Source organism: Condylura cristata, unplaced genomic scaffold, assembly GCF_000260355.1.
Source record: "Condylura cristata isolate star-nosed mole 26May11 unplaced genomic scaffold, ConCri1.0 scaffold00026, whole genome shotgun sequence".
NCBI classification, from domain to species: Eukaryota; Metazoa; Chordata; class Mammalia; order Eulipotyphla; family Talpidae; genus Condylura; species Condylura cristata.
This window is the reverse complement of record NW_004567127.1, coordinates 25,878,699-25,891,993: the sequence shown is the minus strand read 5'-3', so window position 1 is coordinate 25,891,993 and position 13,295 is coordinate 25,878,699.

Sequence of the window (13,295 nt, the reverse complement as noted above, 5' to 3'; positions counted from 1 at the left end):
TATAGCCTCTTTCCTAATTTGAGGAACTTCCATTGATTGAATTTCTTAGATTTATAAACATTCTGTAATTACTCTCATAGTTACATTCTGCCATCTTTCTAAAACATTTCCTTTGCATTTCTAGAAGTGGAATTTATGCAACAAAGGGTATTCAAATGTCAATGTTCACCTTATTTTTTATTGCTGAGTAGTATTGCATCATGTGGCTAAACAATTTGTTATCCACTGTCTTGTTTATAAGCTCTTAGATTAGTTTTAGTATTTTATTGTTTTGAGTAAATGTACTGTAAGTTTTCTTATATCAGATTTTGTGTGATATGTGCTTTCATTTCTGTTTAGTAGATACCTAGGATTAGGTGTATTGGGGTGAATGGCAGATCTATGCTTAATTGCACAGACCTCCAAAATTGTTGTATTATTTATGTCCCCAGCAACAAAGAAGAAGAATGCTGGTCATTTTGCTAGCTCACCAGCATTGTGTTTTAATCATCTGTGATGTTCTTGGTTAGTTAAAGGTTTTTATTTTTCTGTCAAATATCTTTTATTTTTTCTCTCTGATTATCACTTGTGCTTTTATTTCCTGTCCATGCCTATGCTAACATCACAAAAATACTTTCCCTCATTATTTTCTAGAAACTTTATTTTTCTGTTTTCATACTTTGGTTCTGTGGTTCATCCAAGTTTTTTATATGGATGGATAAAGGAGTTAACTACAATATTCTCTGCTTACCTTTCTTAGACTGTTGATTGAGGTGGTTGGTTAGTGGTGATTGAGTGGATTGGGTAAATAGCTTTGAATAATGGACTTAGAATAAATATATTTTATCAAAATGTCTGGTTGTTCTCAGGAGGAGGCTTTGTTTATTTTTATTTTTTATTTTTTAAAAAGATTGATTTATTTATACATACAGAAATGGGGTACAGGCTAGAGGTGCAGGGGCAGTGAGAGGATCCACCAGGACAGAATGGGGAGCAGACAGACAGATCCAAGTACACTGCTGAGGGGCATAGTGGGCGAGAAAAAGACCTGCTGTGCCATGTCACCTCCCTAGCTGGAATCGAACTCATGCTCAAGAGTTGTAGTAGTATTGAACTTTAACCCCTTGTGCCAACAGGGAGGGCCTTGCTTTGTTTATTTATTTTTATTTATTTATTTATTTATTTTTTAGTATTTGAAAGAACAGATTTATTAAAAAAGGGAGAGAAGAGTAAAGGAGGCTCGCATAGACATAAACGAGAGCTGTCACAGGCAGGCAGCTGTGAGGGGAGAGCTGCCTCTGCTGCTGTGTGAGGGGAGATTGGTGAAGAGAAGCACTTGCATAGGCACAGGCAGGCAGGCAGGAGAGCTGCTGCAGGGGGCTTTGTTTAAAGCAAACTAATTCAGTGGTCACAGAAAATGTTATTCCCCTTGTTCCAATTGCCTTTTCCATATACCCAAAGATTGTTTTGTTTGTTTTTATTTATAATTGTACAACTTAGATTGAAGCCATTTTTTTAGTTTTTTTTTTGAGTACCCATGTATTTATATTAGAAAAGGATTCCCCTTCCCCCCAAAAAAGATTTTAAAAAAGGAGAGTGAAGATAGTATAGATTCTTTGTAATTTAGCTTTCCCAACTTGAAGCTTTGTAAGAGTAGGGAAGACATAACTGATTGAAAATATCAGCAGGAGAGTGCTCCTTGAAGAAAAAGGGATTTTTATTTTGTGGTTTGCTAACAGCAGCTAGGATTAACTCTTTAATTTAGTGGCATCACTAGCATCAGCTCCAACATTACTTGGGTTGTTTTTTGTAACAGTTATCAGTCATAATCCCCACAGAGAGATTCCTGATACATGGCCTCAAGAGCCTGGCAAATACTCTAGATGCTTCTGTAGATGTTCAGTTACAAAATAAATGCCCGAACCCTGTTAATTAAATATAACAAACATTTTGTTATATCTCATGGTTTTCTGAGTTGAGATTTGGACAGTTGGTCTTCTTGTGGTATGAATAGATTTCACTTCATAGTTTTCAGCAGGTGGGGGATGTTTCAGCTCATCCAGAATGGATCCAATGATATTCCAGTGTTTAGGTGGGAATGGCTAGAAAGCTGGGCTGTGAACCAGAGTGTTTACAGATGGTCTTTCCAACGTGGCAGACTCCTCATGGTTGGGCTCCCACCAGCAATGCAGAAGCTTAATTTTTTATGTGATATTCTAAGAAATCACTCTCATCAAGAGGGCCTAAGACTCCTCCCAAGAGCCTCTCCTGTTTCAGCATCAAGCTTAAGCATGAACTCTGGGATCTCAAATCAAATTCAGGAACAGATAAAGCACTTTGATTCTACTTACTTGGGCATAATTCCTCTTGTAATGAAGGATTGTGAAGTTAAGTAACAGTGCCTTGCCTCCCGCTGACACACTACACAAACATGATAATAGTGATGACAACTAGAACTCCAATTAGAAAGGGGTGTGTGTGTTAAATATATGACAAGCCCAAAATAGAGTCCTTCATGCCAAGTATTGAGGTTTTAATCTCTCTTCAAACCTGTAAACCTGGAGATTCCAGATCAACATCAGAATATCAGTGAGATAATGTACACCATAAGACCCCTGCCTATCCCTGATGGAAATAATCATTTAATTGTGAGAAACCTGTTCCACCTTCTTTCTGCTGTAAATACTGTCCATTTGGTGTAAGTCCTTGAAGTTTCTAGATGAGGTTCATGCGTTGTTTGATAAAGCCAGTGAGACCTCTAAATTTTTAAATTTTGTTTTTTGACAGTGGTAGGTACATAGCAGTACATAGAGCAGCTAGGAAGTGCTGCAGTGTGCATCTTGTCAGTTTTATAAGGACTCAGGCTTGCTTTTGTGGATGATTATTTGCACTTCTGCATGTGTCTGTGAGGAATACTTTACCTAAAATGGCCATCATTGTAGCTAAGTAACTTTCTCAATCAGTTCTCTGTACATAGATACTTTGGGGGAATCCTAGAACCTTTTCATCTTCAACTGTTCCTTTCCTTTTTAGTCAAAGTTGGCAAATGTTGAACAAGGTCTGTGATTTCTGATGTATTACTTTACCCATTAACTCCATTAAGCAAATGACACTTTCAAGAGTCTTCAAGATAATTCTGCATCTTGGGATCCCCTGTGAGACTCCTGTGGGGGACACCCTTGTGATCTTAGAAGCACTGTTGTTGAGTTGAGAGAGTCTGTAAACCATGCTCTTACTGTTTGTAGAAACTTCTTGGTGTGCGAAAGGGTGTTTGAGGGGCTGACTTAAATCTTCCTCACATCTTAAGAAAGAACCGTGCCATCAAAAGTTGGATTCCTTGAGGCTGTATTTTACTTGCTATGCTGAGTTTGATCTTTTTCCTAAAGCTGTATCTTTGAGAACATTGAATTGCTTGGAAGGCATATCCTATCTCCTTTTCATTTCTTTCAAATTTCTTCCCCAAACTTTCAGTTTATACTTTGCTTTCTTGACCTCTCATTTATTTTCTGTATCTATCTCCAACATTACCTAGAAATCTCCTTAGATCTGCAATTAAATTCATTAAATATATGCCTGTTTTCCATGTGACTTTGTTGTCAAAAATTCTTCTACTGTGTAAGACTCTTTTCCTCTAATCTCCAAAAATTATTCTTCACTTTCCACAGAACTCCTTTATAGCCATTTGAGTTTATCATGCTTCTATCCACTGCTTGCTCCCCAAATTCATGCTGCATACATTCTCTTTATTTTTACCACTTTTGTTATCAAATTCTGTTGCTACATATAAACTATACCCAAACTTAGTGGTCTAAGCTGCCAGCCATTTTATAATATCTCTCAAATTTCTGGTTCAGGCTTCCAGGCAGGGCTTGACTTAATTTTTTCTTTAGGGCAAGGGGACTTTGATGGAGGTCACAACAAACACTCTGCCAATAAAAGTGCTGGTTAGAAGTATGATTTCAACCACAGGGCTGGTTCCTTGGTGTGGGTGTCTGGAAGAGAACTCAGTTGGGAATACTGATCAGAGTGTCTATATATAGTTTTTTTCCCAACACCGGCTTCTGAGAGCAGTAAGATTTATGATTACATGTAGGCCGGGTATTCCATTAATGAATGTTCCATTGAACAAAGCACAAACAGCATAGTCTTCTAACCATTTAAAAAGTATTAGGTGTCAAAGAATCATATCTTCTGTGCACTTATGGCCCTGGCAATAAAATGCCTACTCTGATATAAAGGAAATCTCTACAGGAAGAATGTTAAAGAATTTACTGCTACATTGAAAACTTACCCCAATTGGCTCAAATCTTTTTTTTTTTTTTTTTTTTGTATTCATTTTTGTCTCGAACACGAGGCCCCAGGATGGTACCCCTTAATTTATTCCCCATCTTAGCATGTCCTTTGCACAATGGAAATTCTATTCTCTGCCCCCTCTTTCCATTCTTTACAAAATTATGTCAAGATATCTAGTATTTGAAAGAACAGTTAATTTTTTTTCTAGCACCAAAATATCGTTAAACACATATTTTCATCTGGACATAAGAAGTAAAGTTTTAAATCATGGTTAAAAGTAAGAAGGTCAATTAATTTTTGAAATTTGTTGAATTTTAAGGTACCTGAGGGATATTCACAGGAAAATCTCTAATTGCTATTTTGAATCATGAGTAGGATTATTTGTTGAAACTCAAATTTTGCTGTAGTACCAAGCTCAACTAGTTTATATAAATGAAGAGGTCTCCTTAATTTCAAAAGAATGAATGTGCTTGAGGAGGGAATACAGGAATCTTCTGTTTCAACTAGTTCACTGTCTAGTTGAGTAAATTACAGCACTGCGTTTTAAGCCATGCAGGAACGCTAGGATTGCTAAGATACTAGATATTTGTTTTAAAAATTAACTGCAATTAAAAGATTTGAAGGTCAATCTATGGAGGAGGTTGAGAAAGAATGACAAATCTCATGGGAATTGATCCTGATCTTTGACTCTGTTTTGTTTTATTCAGTCATTTGTTCACTTAGTTATTTGTATGTCAGTTCATTCATGTGACTATCCAATCATTAAAAATTTGAATTCTGGGCCCCCTCTGGTGATGCAGCGGGTTAAAGAACAGCACTAAGAAGCTAAAGCCACTTTAGCATGAGTTTGATCCCTGCCCTGGAGGTGATCCCACATGGTTCAGCAGACCTCTCCTGACCTGCCCACTGCCCCCCTCAGCAGTGTACTTTGTCAGGCGGCCTGTTCTGCTCCCCACTCTGCCTCTGGTGAGTCCTCTAATTGCCCCTGCACCTCTGGCCTGTGCCTCAGTTCTGTATGCATAAATAAATAAATCTTTAAAAGTTCTTTTAAAAATATTTGAGTTCTTTCCTTCATAGGTATCTATAGCCAACAGAAACCACTATTTATGAAGTAGAAAGTGAATTTATTGGGAGAAAACTATACTTCATAAGAAGAGAGGCCTGGACTCAGGACCCAAGGCAAATGACAACACAGATCACACCTGGTAGGTGCCAGAGCTTGTCCTTGCTTTTATTTTGTTATTGTTTTAATGACCAAGATTGCCAAAATCAGACCCTTGATAACACACAGACCTCCACGGATAATCTGTGTCTCATGTGCTTTGTTTTCTTCCTTTGGTTTCAGAGTCCTGGGCAAGTCCAGGGGACAAGTCTAGGTCTCAGGAACAATTCTTAACTTATAGGTGTCAGAAAATGAGTTTCTGACCAAGTCACTGTCCACAATGCTCATCATTTCTACTGGAATTTTGACAGAGATTTTCCTATTTTTTGGTAAAATACACTGTAGACCTTATAATTTCATTTTCTAAAATGATGGAGTAAAAGTAAGCATTTAGTTCAGAACAGAAAGACTCTCCTTTCAATGTGAAGTAGGGGTGGATGGGAAGGGAGTCAGGAGGAAGGTGGGTAAAAGGACAGAGTGGAGGCAGGTGGTGAATGGGGACTGTGGTGGACAAAGCTATTGTTTCTTGCCTAATTCCTAATTCTATGTTTTCACAAGGAAAACTGGCTTTGTGTCTCTAGTTTAGTGACCTTCTCTCTTTTTCTTCTTTTTTTTTTTAAAGATTTATTTATTTATTCATACAGAACTGGGGTACAGGCCAGAAATGCTGAGGGTGAGAGGATTCACCAGAGACAGAGCGGGAAGCAGAACAGGCAGATCAATGAAGTACACTGCTGAGGGGAGCAGCGGGCGGGTCAGGAGAGGTCTGCCATGCCATGTGGATCTCCTCCGGGGCAGGTGGGAATCGAACTCATGCGGAAATGGCTTAAGCTTCTTAGTGCTGTGCTTTAACCTGCTGCACCACCGGGGGTGGGGTGGGGGGGTGGGCTCTTTTTCTTCTTTTAATAGTAGCAACGTTAGGATATTAGGATTCTCTCAACTTTCACTCTGTCTCTCTCTCTCTCTCTCACACACACACACACACACACGTTTAGGAGAGTGTCAGGAATAACTTTTTTTTCCTTTAAGGTATTAAAGAAAAAACAAACCTCGGTGAATTCTAAATGCCTGATTAAACAGTGAAACTTGTAATTGGCATCACATGAGATCACAAAATGGTTGCATTAAATTGTTCTTTACAAACTGCACTTATACAGGTGTGTGAATGGACTGACAATTCCATACTTAGTTTCCACTGGAAGTGGTTTCCTGGGAGGAACTGATTCCAGAACTTCTAAAATCACTGCTAATATTCACCTGAAGAGAGAATGTAGCAGAATCACGTTTTGTCTTTTTATGACTCATGCACATAAGAAAAACACGTTTTTGTTGACACTGATTTTTAAGAAGTGGATCCATGACATGAAAGTTAAACATATATCTATTAAAATAAAAAAATTATCTATGAAGATATATTTATATATGTATTATATATTACAATTGGTATATATTATAAAATATATAGCTATATGAATATAAAAATATGTATATTAAAATATCTTTAAATATTTATATGTTAAATATGTATATACATAGATTGGTAGTAGAGTAACCAAAAAATTGCAGCATTTTAAAATTGTAGCTTAGCAATAGGTCAATTTGTGTTATGAACAGAGATTAGTTTAAAAAAAAAAGAATTCAAAACTAGTTCCTCTTTATCTAATTGGAACTTTTCAAAAAGAAAGAACACCCAGTTTTTGAACTCTGATGAAACCATTTCTGATCAATTTCCTGAATCAATTTCAAATTCATATTCTTCATTTCTACCTGATTTTCAGTGTTTGAGACAATCATTGTCCCATGGGGCCCAACTTTTTCCACATATCCTCAATATGTGACTGGAGTTTTCATTTGTTAGCCAGTGAATGAGAAAGTGTAAGTTCCTACAGCCTATTATCTCATCATCTTTTCTATAGGAATTTTGTAGTATGATTTATTAATAATGTAGCTTTGCTGATCGCCAAGATTGCCAGAAGTACTGAATCATATTATTCTGAATCTGGACTGAGAGAGCGGAGGGAAAATCTGCAGTAGCTATTTTATATTTATTTTGCATCACATGTTGTAAAGTGCTAAGAGAAGAGCAAATGCTTTAATTAAAAGGAACAATTTTGTTGGGAAAACAATCGCTGTTGTTTGCTCACCAAATCTAATGTATTGCGTGGCCAAGCTGGAGTTTTCATATCTGCCTATCTGCCATCTTTTTTTTTTTTAAGATTTATTTATTTGTGCATTCAGAACTGGGCTACAGGCCAGAGTCTCAGGGGCAGCGAGAGGCTTCACCAGAGACAGAGTGGGGAACAGAACTGGCAGATTGATGAAGTACACTGATGAGGGGAGCAGCGGGCGGGTCAGGAGAGGTCTGCCACGCCTATATCTGCCATCTTTTTAAACACAAGAGGAACCAGCGGCTCCAGTTGTAACTGTATACTTATGCAGTGTAATTGATAGAAATGTTTAATTAAATATTATGAGGGTAATTTTCTATCAAATAAATTGAAACTGTAAACCTCTGAGATTATTCTTGTAGAATTATATAAAAACACCCAGAGAACAGAGCAATGCCACTAAAGGTGCTTTCAAAACATGTTTGTATAAAACCCCACTTATTTCTTTAAACACCACCACCACTGATGCTCCATACTCCCTTCCTTCGTCTACAATGTGAACTGACTCTATGAAATAGGAATTGAGGAAAATATAGAACTGTCATTGAAGAGTTTATGGATTAGTTGGAAAGGATACTATTTGTAATAGTACCTTAAATAGAAAGGAAAAAACCCTTTGAAATGTTATAAATTTCAAAATTTTCCTTATTAAACAGGTAGCTCTCATTGACTTAATTCAAGCTTTGCATTTTGTTTTATTTATTTTTATTGAAGTACCACTGCTTATGATTTGGGAGGTGTAGGATCACACCTCTTCAGATATATGCTACTACACCACACCCACAAGGCACCTGTCTTCCTCCACTGTTGCCCATTGGCCCTTTTCTCCCCTAGAGTCTCCCTTTCCCACTCAGGTAGGCCCAATTGTACAGTCAGATTTCTAAGGTTTGTTATTGCTTTATTTTTTGCTGACTCTTTGTTTTGTTTCCTTCTGTTCCACATGTAAGTGGCAGCATCCAATATTTGTCTTTTTCCTTCTGACTTATTTTACTTATCATAATCCTCCCCCAGTTCCTTCCATGTGGTTGCAAATGGTAAGAGTTTATCTTTTTAAATAACCTAGTAATATCCCATTGCATACATATACTGACTCTCCTTTGCTTGGTAAATACAGGATAGATATTTTCTTAGTAATCTCACTTTAAATAAGCCCCATAACACACCATTAACCACTTTTGAGAGCCATATCATCCTCAGGTTATGTATTCGCTTCTCCTCATTTATTAAATTGGCACTAAATGACAAAGGTATGTCCTCTTCTTAAAAAAATACTTATTTTTTTTGAAAAGTTGATTTACATAAATATTGAAATATCAGGCAATACTAAAAACATAATTAAAAATAGCTGTTCCTTACTCCTTTCCTACCAACTTCATGCTGTACATCACCTTCAGAAAAACTGTTTAAAACTATTTTAGCTATTTCATGTGGGATTTACCTCCAAATCTTCAATCTTTAACAAGATTATCATGTAGACTTCTTTTTTGAATGATACATGGTACAGCAGACCCTCCTGATCTGCCGCTGCTCCCCTCAACAGTCATTCTGTTCTGGTCCCCACTCTGTCTCTGGTGAATCCGCTCACCATCCCTGCACCTCTGGCCTGTACCTCAGTTCTGTATGCATAAATAAATAAATCTTTTTAAAAAATGTGTGAATTAGGGAATGAGTGATATCACAAGGTCAAATGTTTTACTTTTATTATGTTTGCACCCTAGAAAATAATAGGGATATTCCAGAAGCTCTGTTATGCTAAGGAAAAAAAAACTATCTTAAATGTGCATTCTGTATACCTTTACATGACTGAATATTTAAATTAGCATACTTCATGAAAGAGAATTCCTGTTTCATATAACTTGGAGACTAAATTCCTTTGCTACATCTTGCTTCCTACCTTTTACCCTTAGAGAAAATCCCTGTGATAGATGCTATAATTACATTTTACTGCTTTTATACGTATGTTTGTGTTTCCTAAATAATGTTTTTATTTCTATGGATTTAAAAAAAAAAGTTTCCCAAATACATGGTGTTATTATGGCATATTAATTCCAAGATATGGTAACCAGAACTCTATTATCCATTTGTTTGGAAAATACTATATCTCACCTCACATTGGAGAGTCTCAATGGGCAGTGTCATATTGAGCACTCTGAAAATTACTCTAGTGTTGAAAAAACAAAACAACACAGCAATCCTTTACTCTGTTTATTCAGCCTCACTCTGGCTTGTTGGGGCTACAGCATATTTGCAACACTTTTATTAGCAGCCTGCAAAACACCAATGAATAGGCAAACATTTCTAGAAGCACTGTTTTATGGTTTGTCCTTCTCTATAATTAATATGTCAACTTTCCTCAACACTTTCTATGAAGACCCTGCTCATCCTTCAAGGAGGAGAAACAATGGTCTTTGGAGGGATAGATAAAGATGATGGGCAGTGTGTGTGAGTGTGGGGAAACAGTAAGACATTTATTTAATTCAATAAGCATCGTGTCCATATGTAGTCTTTCGCTTAACTATATTCTAAAGGTACTGAAAGTTTGACTTATTTAAGAACCAGAAGAAGTATGGCTTCTTCAAAAACAGTGAACAGTGGATTCAACACAACTCCGATTATCTGAAATATTAGGTCTAATTGTAGCATTCAAGACTCAAAAAGATGTAATACTACTGGAAAAAAAAAACTGATCTAAAAGATTGGGTGTAGATGAGTTGTTATATGATCAGAGCCAGAAACAATGTAAGGAGAAAATTGGCCTTGATTCTGATTTGAAATAACAGCACCAGGAGTTGTTCTGTATGATTTGATTGGAGGAAGTATAGGGAAAATTAAGGAAATCACTATAAAATTATTAGCAGAGAACTGAAACAGAAAACAGAAATCAACATAAAGGGGTTCAGGCAGACTTAGAAATTCCTGCGCCCTTAAGAGAAACTGGAAATACATAATATTTAATTTGTTATAGAAGAAAAACAGTTTCTTCCTTGGGCTCCAGGGTTTTTCTGGAAATGGCAGATTTCTATCATGTTTCAGATAGCTTTTACTAGTTAGTTGGCAACTTTTTATTATTTGACTTCTCTGGGCTACTGTTGCCTCAGCTGCTAAAGGGGAATGATATATATTGCTTTTCTACTGGAATGTTACATAGGTTAAGCAGCACCTGGTTTTAAGAAGTACAATGTTTTGTAACTATGATTTTGTTATTTCTTTTGGAGTCTCTGTGGAAGCATTGATAGTGCTAGTGGCATTCATTTGGTGAACTCTTCTCTACATCTCATTACCCATTCCACTTTCTGTTCAGTTCTTATAGCAGTGATAAGTAAACATTATCAATGATAGTTCACGAGTACAGAAGGGGGAGTTTAAGTAGAGTAAGAAACGTAGCCAAGGGTCTCCCTGGTGGCCCAAGGGGGTAAGTCTAAGCACTATGAAGCTATCGGCAGCAACTGCAGCACAAGTTCAATTCCCAGCCAGGGAAGTGACCCACATGGCACGGTAGCCCACTTCTGTCTGGCCAATGCTCCCCTTACAGTATATTTCAGTGGATCTGCCTGTTCTGCTCCCCAATCTGTCTCTGGTGAATCCTCTCACACACCATCCCCCTAACACCTCTGGCCTATACCCCAGCTCTTGTATGCATAAATAAATAAATAATTTTTTTAAAAAATAAACTTAGCTAAGCTTATGGAGCTAGTGAATTAAGATAACTTAAACCCGAGAAGCCTGATCCTTTTCCTGGACATGTTCTCTGTCTTAGACTTTCCCAGTGGTGGTCTAGGGAGGATATGCAGGTGTTCAATGTAATATATTCACAGGTGGGTGGACACAAAACAGTTGGAGAGGGAAATGGCAAGTTCTTAGAAGATGCTGGTAAATTGAAGAAAAAGACAAGTTGTTTAAAAGAATGCAAACAAAATCTTCAAAGTGGAGTTTATTTTTGCCTAAATGGCACCCAGTGTTTACATTTTCTTTTTTTAAATTGAGGAACTGTGGTTACACTGTTGTTTATATTTGGAGGTGCAGGATCTCCCTGTCCTGGAGCTGTTTCCCATAGTGTTTCCAGCATCAGAGCATCTGTGGTCCACCGCCATGGCCCAGTATGCTCCTAGCCCACTTTGTGCTTGCCCCCTCTCCCTCTGAACGTCCCAGTCTACAGTCTGCTTTAAAGGGCCAGTTTTTGACTTTGGCTTTATCTGACCATTTGTCTGGCTTTCCTATATTTGACCAATAAGCCTCACCTTCCTGTATTTGTCTTTCTTACTTTGACTTATTTTGCTTAGTGTAATCACTTCTGCTCCATCCACGTTGTTGCAAAATGGCGTGAGTTTATCTTTTTTTGATCACTGAGTAGTATTTCAATGTGTATGTATATTTCAATATACAGCAGTATGTTTGAATGAATTTTTAAGATTTATTTATGCATACAGAACTGGGGTACAAGGGTACCCTGCCAGAGGTGCAGGGACAGTGAGAGAGGATTCACCAGAGACAGAGTGGGGAACAGAACAGGCAGATCAATGAAGTACACTGCAAAAGGGAGCTGCAGGTGAGACAGTGAGATCTGCTGCACCAGGTGGGTCACCTTCTGGGCTGGGGATCGAACTAGCATGGAAGTGGCTGTGGCCAGGTAACAGTGCTGCATCCTAAACCGTTGTGCCACGAGGGAGAGCCTTGAATGAATTTTTTTTTATTACAAAGTTTATTTTTACATCATTTTGCACATTTTTTTTTTCATCTTGATTGTAATCCCAGCGGGTTTCCCATCACCAAATCACCCCTGTGCCACCACCATAGTCCCGTGCATTTCCCTCTCTCTCCCCCCCCCCCCGTTTTTGATCCATTCCCCACTCCACCCCTACAGAATGTCTCTGGTATATGGTTGTTTCTTGAATGAATTTTAATTGAAAAGACTTTTCTATTTTATTCTTTGTCATGTCTACCATTTTCTTCATCTTTCAACCCTATGAAGCAACCCAAATATTATCCCCTCCTCATACTGGACTCTCTACATTTGATTCATTTCTGCTTGCTCAGGTTCTACTTCTGCTCATGGGGCAAAGTGAGATTTATGAATTAAACATTTCACTAAGCAGTCACTGTCCTTAACATAAAGTCATACTCAGTTCCAGCTATGTTCCTATACAAATTTTTCATTTTTGGTTTGTTATTCTTATCACTTTGACTGAAACTGGTACTGTGATGATTAACTTGCCAGGATGTAGGATTCTTTAAGATGCACTATTTACTTTTGTGTGTCTCTTAGGCCTAGTAAGTGGTCGAAGGTCCATTTTCACTTAGTCCCCGACTACTGCATTATTGGAAGTAAAATCTTTAAGTTGTCCACATTATTATCTTCATACAAAATCATTTTTTTGGATCATGAAGATGGGACATAGGTACTATTTATGGCACTTAGATTTTGAAATTTCTTTTTGATGTTGGTATTACATTTCCTACAAGTAGGAAACTATGGCAAATTTTTAAGTCTCACAGATATGAACTAATCAGTCTACTGTATCTATCAAAGTTGGTATAAAGTTTGCTTGAGACAGATTATATTTTTTTAATTGATAACTTGGTTTTGTGAGTGTTGTTGAAATTCACATGTACAAAGAAAGAATACAAATGCAAGTGATCTGTGAATGATTTGACAACTTTCTGGCATTATAGAGATTGTATTATTTAAATCCTTC